We start from the raw sequence: 11,915 nt of genomic DNA on the forward strand, positions 1-11,915 counted from the left end.
CGTTTATGGAAATAGATGAAGTGAAGACTCACCTCATCATTTATGGAATAAATGTTCATTATGAGTATTGGTATTGTCATGGAGAAAAGAGACGTACTACTCAAGTGGTTAGTGACGATGTCGATGAAGATGTCGATGACTTCGATGATGATGATGATGATGATGACGACGATGGTCAGTCGGAGGATTCCGTGCCGGAATTCAACGATGCGAGACCAGAGATGAATAATACAGTTAATGAAGAGGTCAATGAAGAACTTTATATGCACGAATTTATAAACGATATGTTCTCCAATGTTAATGATGTCCCAAACAACCATGAACTAGTCGAAGATGCGTATAAATTTTATAAATTGCTTGATGATTGCAAACGACCATTGTATGAAGGTGCTCGAATAACGAAATCATCAGCACTACTAAAACTACTTCACATATAAAATGTATGTCAATGGACAAATTCTTCGTTCGATATGTTGCTGCGTCTGTTTAAAGACTACATATTACCGATTGACGCTCAATTGCCAAACTCATACTACGAAAGTAAAAAATTCATTACTGATATCGAGCTTAATATGACAAGATAGACACATGTAAGAACAACTGTATGCTATTTTGGAAGGACGAAAAAAATGAAGATTCTTGCAGAGTTTGCGGTCTTTCAAGATGGAAAGTCGACCAAACAAGTGGGGCAGTTCGAGAGAAGCAAAATTGGAAATTCATTCCAAAAAAGGTGTTGAGATATTTCTCTCTAATACCAAGACTGCAAAGACTATACATGTCCTCAAAAACGGCTCCAATGATGAGATGGCATAAAGAAGGAAAAGTTGATAGTGATACATAGAGACATCCCGCCGATTCCTTAACTTGGAAAACGTTTGATGAAAATTATAAAGATTTTGCGTCGGAATCTCGAAACGTAAGACTGGGTTTATCAAGAGATGGGTTTTAACCATTTACAAATGGGAAAAAGTCATACAGTATTTGGCCGGTTATTCTCGTTCCTTATAATGTGTCACCCACTACTTGCATGGATTCTAGCAATTTTATTTTATCTATGTTAATTGACATATTTCTCCAGCCATTGATCGACGAGTTGACTGAACTGTGGCAAACTGGTGTGAGAACGTTTGATGCACACACCTCGCAATACTTTAACATGCGAGCGACGTTGTTGTGGACCATTAACGACTTTCCCGCCTACGCGAATTTATCAGGCTGAAGTACGAAAGGTAAATTCGCTTGTCCTTGTTGTAACAATGACACAGTATCTCTTCGATTGGTTCATGGTTCTAAACAATGTTACATGGGTCATAGACGCTTCCTTCCACCAAAGCACAAATACAGAAGGGATAAAGAGTCGTTTGATGGTCAAACTGATTATAGAGACCCCCCTAGATTGTTAACGGGGCAAGAAAGTTACGAGCAAGCACAAGACCTAGAAGAGATAATTCTTAGTACGGATCTGAGCAAGAAAACCAAGATATATCATGAAACGCGGAGAGACAATTGGAACAAATTGAGCTTTTTCTTCCGTTTGCCTTATTGGAAATCACTATTATTGAGACATAATTTGGATGTGATGCATATTGAGAAAAATATTTGTGATAGCGTGTTGGGAACAATAATGAATGTGAAATAGAAGACTAAGGATGGTCTTAAGGCCCGTAAAGACTTACAACTGTTAAGCATAAAATCATGGTTACATCCTATAAACGATGAAGGAGTGATTCATTATCTAGAAGCGCCTTTAACTTTGACATCCGATAATAAAAAATGTCTTTGTAAATTCTTGAAAGATCTCAAGTTGCCTGATGGTTTTTGCTCAAATATCAGCGGTTGTGTAAATTTGGAAGAGAAAAAGATTTCGGGATTAAAGAGTCATGGTTGTCACATTTTGTTGGAATATCTTATTCCTTTAGCAACCCGTTGATTACTTCCAGATAATGTGTATGATGCGTTAGTAAATTTGTCTAGGGTCTTTCGGTTGTTGTGTTTCAAAGAGTTGATTCAAGCGGACCTCGAACAATTGTACATGGATATTACATTGACACTTTGCAAATTTGAAATGATTTTTCCGTCGTCAATCTTCGACATCATGATGCATCTCCCGGTTCACTTGTCATTTGAGGCTTTGCTTGGGAGACCTGTTCAGTATCGATGGATGTATCCGTTTGAACATTACATGGGTATAATGAAAAGTTATTTGCGGAATAATAACCACCCCGAAGCCTCTATAAGCTAGAGATATCTTGTAAATGTGAGTATTAGTTTATGTGCCAGGTATATGGAGGAAGAAGAGCAAGAAAATGCACAAACTGAAATCTCGGGCATTTCAATATTTTTATCGTCGGAAGACCTATCTAACGGAAAAATATACAACTTGGATTATATTGATCGAGTGACAGCTCATTCATACATTTTGAAAAATTGCCCCGATGCAGAACCTTTTTACATGTAAGATTCTATGTTGCTGCTATTAATTAGCATTAAAGAGTATGCTATTTACTATTCGATCTATTTGCAGAGATTATATGCAGTATTGAAATAACAACGAGTCCCGTGGAGAAATGTTTGCCGCATATTTCAAACATAGAGTGAGTAAATTATAATCCATATCTCCTAACTCTTTATATTTATTTTAACGACTACATTTCGGGTATATATATAGGTCGCTCAATTAGCAGAAATTAACGACATATCAAGATACCTCAAGATCTTAGGAGAAGGTCCAAGTATGTACTCGTCTATGTATGTTTGGTGTAAAGTAAACAGATACAAATTCTGTACAGAAAAACACGACGAAGGTTTGACCACTCAAAATAGTGGGGTGGTAGTTGAAGGGTACAACGAGTCGGAAATTATGTCATACTACGGAGTTTTAACGGATATAATAGAAGTACAATACTTTTCTCACAAACGAGTTGCTTTATTCAAGTGTAAGTGGTTTGATACACACTCGGGGGAACTAGGAATGAAAGTGGATAAATTTGGCTTCGTAATTATAAATGTAAACCGAATTTTAAAAACTCAAAGTCAAGACCCGTATATATTGGCGAGTCAAGCAAAACAAGTATTCTACTCCCCTGATATGTCAGCCCGACCCGGTTGGAAGATTGTGACAAAAATAAAACCGCGGTTTACAAATATGTAGTTCAAATTAATTAATTAGGTAGGTTTATATTCTTTACTTTATATTCGTTCTTATTACTACTCATTTTTATTAATGGTGCTTTAAGAATGTCTGAAGGTCCTAAAGAAACTTGGAAGAATATGAGAAAAACACCCAACAAATAGTTAAAGCCATACTAGAACCTCCATGTACAATCAGAAAACTTAAGGCTCCGAGAATCGTCTTCTAGAGACGAACCACCTATTGCTATGGTCTCGATAACTACTGCTCCCCTAGAAGATGAGGATGTTGAGGCTACTGAGGCCAAAGAGTTTGTAGAGAGTACGTTTGCTGATATGGTGGATGACGATGAGGCTGAAGACGAGGGTCTCGAGGAGCTTCACGAGGAGGATGACAAGGAGGAGCACGGTTCCACTCCCGACCCATCATCGACAGGTAACTTGTTTACAATTAGTTATTGTTTGAATTGATTCACATATCTAATTATGAATTTGATAATTTTGAAGAATCTTCTACCCGCAAGAGACGAGGGAAGAACAAGAATATTGCGCTGTCTAAGAGGGTAGCGGGGACAAGGATTCCTCTTACTTTTAGAGAGGTAGATGGGAGGTCAGGCGGTGCCGACGTGGGAAGAACACGGTGGTCTAGACATGTGGGGTCGGTTGTGCGGGACCTCTCAGCCGTCTCACACCGTCTTCTAAAGTGGAAGGCATTAAGTGCAGACCAATTGGATTCACTTTGGACTGCTATCACGATAATAATTATTACTTAATTATACATTGTTCATTAAATAATTATTTTTAACATTTGATTGTTTTTTTTAGGATCCGTTCGAGGCTACTAATGGTTCTATTGATTCCTTTAGAAAGACCGGATTGGGACACGCCAAGCAGATATGTGATAGATGGCGCTCGGATTTGAACAAGGGATATATCCGCGTCCACAAAGGAGACGAGGCGGCGGTACTGGCTAATCCTCCACCATACTACAATCGAGATGATTGGGAGTTTGTGTGTCACAACCATTTCTTTCGGAAAAATTTAAGATACGGTTTCATAATTCAAATAAAATCTGATATTAATTATTCTAACTTCATTTTTTATTTAAAATTCAGAAAAACAGTAGTACAAATATAATGAACAGGAAGAAGCTAAAATTCCCAAATCATACGGGAAGTAGACCATTTGCACAAGTTGAAGAAGAGTTGGTAAGTACATTATTTGTAATAACTTAATCTAAAGATTGTTATTAATTATATAAATCATTTCTTTCAACAGACGATTGAAATGGGACGGGCACCGTCTGTCATTGAAGTATTCAAGAGGACCCGTACCCAAAAACCGACCAAAGAAAACCCAACCCCCGTCCTGGACGAACACGTGCAAGAAAAAATTGTAAGTGAATTGAATATGGCTAGTTTTTTATTATAGAAACGATTCTTTATTTCAATTGTACAGGTTGAGATGGAGGAGGTTCTTAGTAACAAACCTGAAATATCTGATTTTGAATTGACGGAGAGGGTGTTCGGACAACAAAAACACGGGGTAGTGTTCTGAATGGGATCAGGCGTCCGGCCCACACACTTTCGTGAGGATCGTCGAAGTGGAAACAATTCACAACAAAACAATGAGCGATTCTATGAAGAGAATCAAAGAATGACACTCAAACTGGAGGAATTGGAGAAGAGGGATGAAGAAAGAATGCGCATAATCAATGAAATGCAAGCGGAAAATGAGGCAAGGAATGCAAGAATGGAGAGGGAAAAGTTGGAAATGAATGCAAGAATGGAGAGCGTCGAATTGTTTATGAGGCAATATCAACAACCACCTCCTCCCCCCACCAGCTAATTCTAGTACGTTTTGATTAATTGTTTCGATTGAAAACATGTTTTGATTAGTTATTTCGATTTGAATTTAAAACATATTGTTCGGATGATTAGTCTGGTTGGGAATTTTGTAATGATAATGATCATTTCATGTATATGTCATTTCTTTTATTATTGGATATATATTGGTTTGGATGAATAGGTTTGGGTTGCGAGCAAAACAATCGGCCTATTTTGTACATTTTATAAGGAAAAACCGAGAGTTAATTGGAAAACTTTCGGTTTTTCTATCTAAACAAGAACCGAGAGTTAATTGGAAAACTTTCGGTTTTTCCCTTTGGATGAAAACTGAGAGTTAATTGGAAAACTTTCGGTTTTCATCCAAAGGGAAAAACCGAAAGTTAATTACATAACTTTCGGTTTTGCTCATAAGGAAAAAACCGAGAGTTAATTAGATAACTTTCGGTTTTACTCCAAAGGGGAAAACCGATAGTTAATTGGAAAACTTTCGGTTTTTCCCTTATGAGAAAAACCGAAAGTTATCTAATTAACTTTCGATTTTACTCCGAAGGGAAAAACCGAAAGTTTTCCAAATAACTCTCGGTTTTTCCCTTATGAGCAAAACCGAGAATTATATAATTAACTCTCGGTTTTTCCCTTTGGAGTAAAAACGAAAGTTAATTAAAAAACTCTCGGTTTTGCTCATAAAGGAAAAACCGAAAGTTTTCCAATTAACTCTCGGTTTTACTCTCGGGTTTCTAAACCGAAAACTCTACGATATCTCTCGGTAAACGCCCAATTGTTTTTAACGAAAGAGTCAATACCGAGGGATGGCGAGAGTAACCTAAAATTTCGTTATTGAGTCTATACCGAAAGTTATAGGGTCAAAACCGAGAGTTTTTACTCTCATGTTTGACCCCTTTTTCACCAGTGTTATCACAAAAGAGTTACATTGAAAATGTAATAAAGGTATATGGCATGATGGATTGTAAATAAGGAAATAACCCCCGTTGTTAAAGTAGACAAATTTTGTCTTCAATTATGTCCTAAGAATGATCTTGAAGTTAGAGAAATACAGAAAATTCCTTATGCATCTGCAGTAGGAAGTTTGATGTATGCACAAGTCTGTACTCGACAAATCGGACCAACTGGAGATCATTAGATATTCGGATTTGGAATTTTCTGAATGCCAAGACAGTTAGAGATCCACTTCAGGTTATATATTCATGCTTACTGAAGGAGCAATCTCATGGAAAAGTGTTAAACAAATACTCATTGCTTCTTCCACTATGGCCGCTGAATTTATAGCATGTCATGAGGCATCCAATCATGGAATGTGGCTGCGAAATTTTGTCACTAGGCTAAAGATTGTGAAAGGAATTGAAAGACCACTAAAGTTATTCTGTGACATAATGTGACTACTTTGAATTGACTACTTTTTCTAAGTCATAAGGTGAACGAAGAATAAAATTCTAGGTTGGATAAATAGTTATTTTATTTTTTGAAAAAACGACTTGTTGTCATTTTATTAAAAATCTCATAACGAGAAAAATCGAAAATAGTTCGTTTGTATCATTCTAACAACCTAGAATGATAACACAAGTTTTGATTAAATGAAAAACGTACAAAATATACAAGTCTATGACATTGTTACAAAGTAATCAAAATAAGTGACTTCCGAGTATTGTATCCCCACTTATCGCATCTTAACATGCTTGCTAGAAATTTCTTACTCTTTGCTTTACTTAGGGAAGACTCTTTGATCTCTCCCCATTCCCTCGAAAATGTAAACAATTCAATGGCCACGACAAACATACCCCAAATCGAGATGGTAAATGGGAAGTCGCCTAATAGATGATCAATTAACTCCTCATTTCTCTCGCATAATAGGCAACTAGTGTCCGATATGTCCATGTATCTCTTAATTTGATCTCTTGTATTCAACCCTCCTCGAAAAACTAACTAAAGTATAAATTAATGCCTCGGGATGACCTTTGAAGACCAAACTAATGGATCCCACTCAATAACATGCTCCCTTTCTAGAATTACGTTCCATACTTTGCTGGAAATTAGTCTCCCATTTTCTTCGACCTCCCATGAATGTGAATCAACTCTATCGTGAATGTGAATACTATTGAGTTGTCAAGAACCCACTTCCCTTCCCATATATTCCTTAAGAGCGAACTCCATTTCCCATCTCTAATGTCTCTTACCGTGGCAGTCAAGCAATCTCTTCTTATATGAACACATCAGAACTCCTCATTAATAACAATAGGCTAGTTTTTCAACCAAATATCATGCTAAAATAACATGCCTCGACTGTCTCCCAACTGAATGTCAAATAGTAGTGTAGCACTGTCCTTGAGTTTTAAAATCTTTTTTTAACGACTAGCCCATTCCATCTTTGATCTTTCTTGTCCAAATACTCGATTCCCACTTCATAAACCGTGAGTGAACCCATTTAACCCCAAAAGAATCTTGTTTACATTCTATCTCCCACAAGTACTTAAACGTGAGCGCTTTGTTCCACTCGATGCAACTCTTTAAACCGATATCACACTCTTCTTTCGGCTCACACAAAGTTGTCCACTTGACTTTCTCACCCCTCTTTCTTGTCTTCACCAAATTAAAATCCACATGAAATAATCTAACTCTTTCATAATGTTTTTCGGAAGAACCAACTGTTGAGACCAATACCCGATAACTCCCATAACGACACTCTTAACCAATTCAATTTGGCCAGCATACGAGAGCTTCCTCTCTACCCATCCTGAGATAGTGTTCTTGACCTCTTCGATTAATAGACGAAAATATGTGATTTGAATCTACTTCGATGTCAACGGGATCCCCAAATACCTAACCAGAAAACTTCCCTCCGATATGCCCATAATATTGTAAATCTCCACCTTTGTCTCCTACTTAACTCCACCGTAGAATGTTAAATTCTTATCCTCGTTAATTGTAAGACTTGTGACATCAGAAAAGAATGTTAGTGCATCCCTTACGTTTTCATGGATTCAACCTCCGCGTGTGCAAGAATGAACATGTCGTCGATAAAGTAAAGATGTGTAATCCCTCCCCCCTCGGAGAACAAATGGTAGATGTATGGTCGGTTCTTTCGGACCATCGTAAAAATGTTCTCAAAGACCTCCATGATGTGGAAAAAGATATACAAAGTGAAAGTGTCTTCTTGCCCCACCTCGCTTTCACCTTTGAAATAACCTTCGTAGATTCCGTTAACGGTGACTACAAAATGAGATGTATAAATACATTACAAAATTCAGTCAATTTAAATGCATCGAAAAACCAGAAACAACCATGAAATGTCGAACGACCTCCCATCTAACGGAGTCAAAAGCCTTACGGAGGTCTATTTTAAAAGTCACTCTTGTGGTTATGTTTTTCCTCCCATAACCTTTAAGAAGGTTTTGCACGAGTAGAATGTTGTGAGATATAGTCCTAACGGGGATAAATACAGATTATCTTAGGCTAACAATCTTAGAAATAACAGTTTTAAACGTTTCGAAAGAATTTTGAATTAATTTTCTAGATAACATTGCGACATGAAATTGGCCTAAAGTCTGGTATCCTTTCAGGCACATCACTTTTATCTATGAGGTTCAGAACTGTAACATTCCATTGCTTCAACATCTTTGTATTCTGAAAAAACTCCAAAACCCCCCTCGCTGATATTATGACCCATAATTGGCCAAGTTTATTTTTAAAACATAGCATTTTAAAGAATATATTGGGTCTTTTCTCGATAGAGCCCTTGATTGAAATACATGCCAACTTGGTTTTCTTGGTCTTGCTCAATTGACCTCCACTTTGGTCTGTTGACCTGGCCCAATGGGCTCTATTCGTTGGTATATCGTTGACATTATTAGAATCATCGACGACCAGCAACTTCCGACCTAATTCTTTTTTTTCGTTTTTCCAAAAATACTTACAAAACAAATAATATCATATATTAATCTCAAATAAATTTATAAATAATCATTTGTATATTAACATATAACTACTCTTATATATTTTGGCTTATTTTATACTTAAATTAATTTTTTTCAATGTCCAATTGACACAACGATCTTTATAAAATATTTATTTATTCAATGTATCTATAATGTGTCACTTTATTCAATTCTAACTTTATAACCCTAAGAAAATCACCCTTTAGGCCCATTGCTTAGAACATGTTTGGAGAATACGTGGCAATACGAGGCGACATAGGGTGGCTCAAGGTTCGATGGTTTAAACCATGATTTGCGTGCCAACCATCTTTTAATATAAAACATTATTTTTTTAAAATATTTTCACAATACCTAACATCTTTTAAATATAATTATACAAAAATTATTATTTTTATTCAAATTTTAATAATTTGGGGAGTTGTTATGATCAAATGACGATTTAATTTAAAATTCGGTTTAAATTAATTAAACATAATTAATTTTAAAAAAAAGATTATTTATTTGAAGACAATGTCTCCAATTGTATTTAAAAAATCAATAAAATAGTATATGTGTACAAACGTATTTATACAAGAGTTTCATTTTTGGTTTTAAGTTTGATGATACTCGAGAAAGGCTTTCGTGCTTCATCCTCTGTACTTGTCCGAAGATGGCCTCCACTTATAAAGTTGGCATTTAAAAATCGGTTGTATCACGTTTAATTTTTAACCAATTATTCTTTCGGGTCTAGTCATGCTACTAGGTTTTAGCATTATTTAGAATATTAAAACATTAATATTTAAATGCCGGTACCTGTTGGGGATGATAACTATGGTGGAAATACCTGAGGAATATCAGTCATTTTAAAGGCCTATGGTGAAAATATCCAAAAATATTTAAAATATATTTCTAATTTTTTTGGATTTTTGGAAATGATTTGATGTCCCAAAATTAAAAAAATAATTTTGGATTTTGAAAAGTAGAACCAAACAGGCCTTAGGACCGAAGTCCTAAGGTTCGGGTTCAATTTTATCGGTCGGGGTCGAGAAACCCTCAATCTAGGCTCGAGAGCTCTTGGTCTAAGTATCGGAGGCTCTCAGACCATAAGTCCTTCGTTCGTACTGCAAGTTATACAAAACTTAGGATTGAATTATATTGAGATAAGCTTCTTTTGAGGTCGAACTTTAAACTGTTCTACAAATGCTTCATATTATACAAAATATCTTTTAACTGCATCGAGATTGCTTGGCGCAATGAACTCTTCACCTTCTAAATTATATAGGTGAAAAACTCATCTAGAGAGGATTTTCTTAAGTAGGAAGGGTCCTTCCTATTAGGGTCGAAACTTGCCCTAAGGTCTAGGAGTTCCCGGGTTCGTTTGAGAACTAGATCACCTTCTTTTTGTATTTTCTAGGTTTCACCTTTCTATTGAAGGTGTCTAACATGTATTTTTGGTAATCTTAGGTTTTGCACTAAGAATTTAACCTCTTGTCCTCCATTAACGTTAGTTAGTCATATTGAGACTTGAACCAACCTTCTTTTATTATGTGGCTCTTTAAGAGCACTCTTAGAGTTGGAATCTCGATTTTGATGGGTTGTACGACGTCCTGTCGTAAACTAAATTGTAGGGAGTTCCGTCCATCGATGTTCGAGCGGTTGTACGATATCCCCATAAGGGTATGGCAGCTTCTCGCGCTAGTCCTTATATGTGATGGTCATCTTCTTGATGATTTATATCACTTTTTCTTTGTCGCTTCGAACGCATCATTAGTTTGGAGTCTATAGGGCGATGATTTGTGGTGCTCGATTTTGAATTCATCAAGTAATTGCAATACTTTTCCTTGGAAGTGTCGAACATTATCTAAAATCAGGACGTGAGGAACTCCATATCTAGCGATGATGCTAGTTCGGATAAACTTTGCCAATTCAGATTATTTTAAGATATTGTAAGAGGCTTCTTCAACCCCTTTGGTGATGTTATCTATAGCGACGAGTACGAACTTGTGTCCATTTAAGGCGTTGTGATAGCTTTTTGCAATTACGTCGACGCCCCATGTTGTAAAGGAGTGAGATCGGTGTATAGATTTGACACTTAAAATAACTCCTTACATAACTCACACATTCTTGATCGAGGTTTTGCCAATAATATCTTAGACGGGGTATTTTATTGGTTAAGCCATTTCATTCATGTGTGGGATACATGTCCTTGCATATACTTCTTCCATGATCCTTTTGTATTTAGGAGTATATATACAGAGCATGTTTTGACCATCGAAAGATCCATAGTAAAGTTTAATGGAGATTTAAGCGTATTTGGTGGACTATTGGTGCAACGCCCATCGTTCCTTAGCTCGAAAATGCGAAGAGTGTTCTACATACTCAATGTACTTCTAGAGAGTATCATACTAGTGTTTCGTAGCATTCTCACAGGAAGTGGCTGCTCCCGATTCAAAAGTAGGTCATTACTTTTGTTAGATTTTCAGAGGTTTGACTTTGATTCTATCAGGAATTTGAGTCATGGTTTTTAAAGTAGCGAGGGCATCCGCAAAGCGATTTTGGCCTTTTAGGGCATGAACAAATGATACTTGATCGAATTTGTGCACGAGTTTGGTCAAGTGGTCGTGGTAAGGTTTAATATTTTCCCCTTTCACTTGCCACATGCCAATTGCTTGTGATATAATCAGGTTAGAGTTACCAACAACATCTAGCTTCCAACTTGAGACCCGAGAGACGTGCCTCGTATCCGACCTCGTAATTGGTGACGAAATATTCTAGTTTTATGGATATTGGGTTGTGTTAGGATCGGGGACGCCCTTGGAGGACCGGGTTGTTTTTCCGGTTTCGGTAAGGGTGGCCGCTTACACAACACACAACTCTTTGGTGATAGTCCGGTTAGAGACTAAAACCTTTCTCAGCACTGCACAACCTGTCACAGACTCTTGAACCGGGTTCAAAGGCGGAAATGTCTGTTTCAGGTTGAAGCAACGAATGCGACTTTTAGATGATGTTT

The sequence above is a fragment of the Impatiens glandulifera genome, chromosome 2, assembly GCF_907164915.1.
Source record: "Impatiens glandulifera chromosome 2, dImpGla2.1, whole genome shotgun sequence".
In the NCBI taxonomy this organism is placed as follows: Eukaryota; Viridiplantae; Streptophyta; class Magnoliopsida; order Ericales; family Balsaminaceae; genus Impatiens; species Impatiens glandulifera.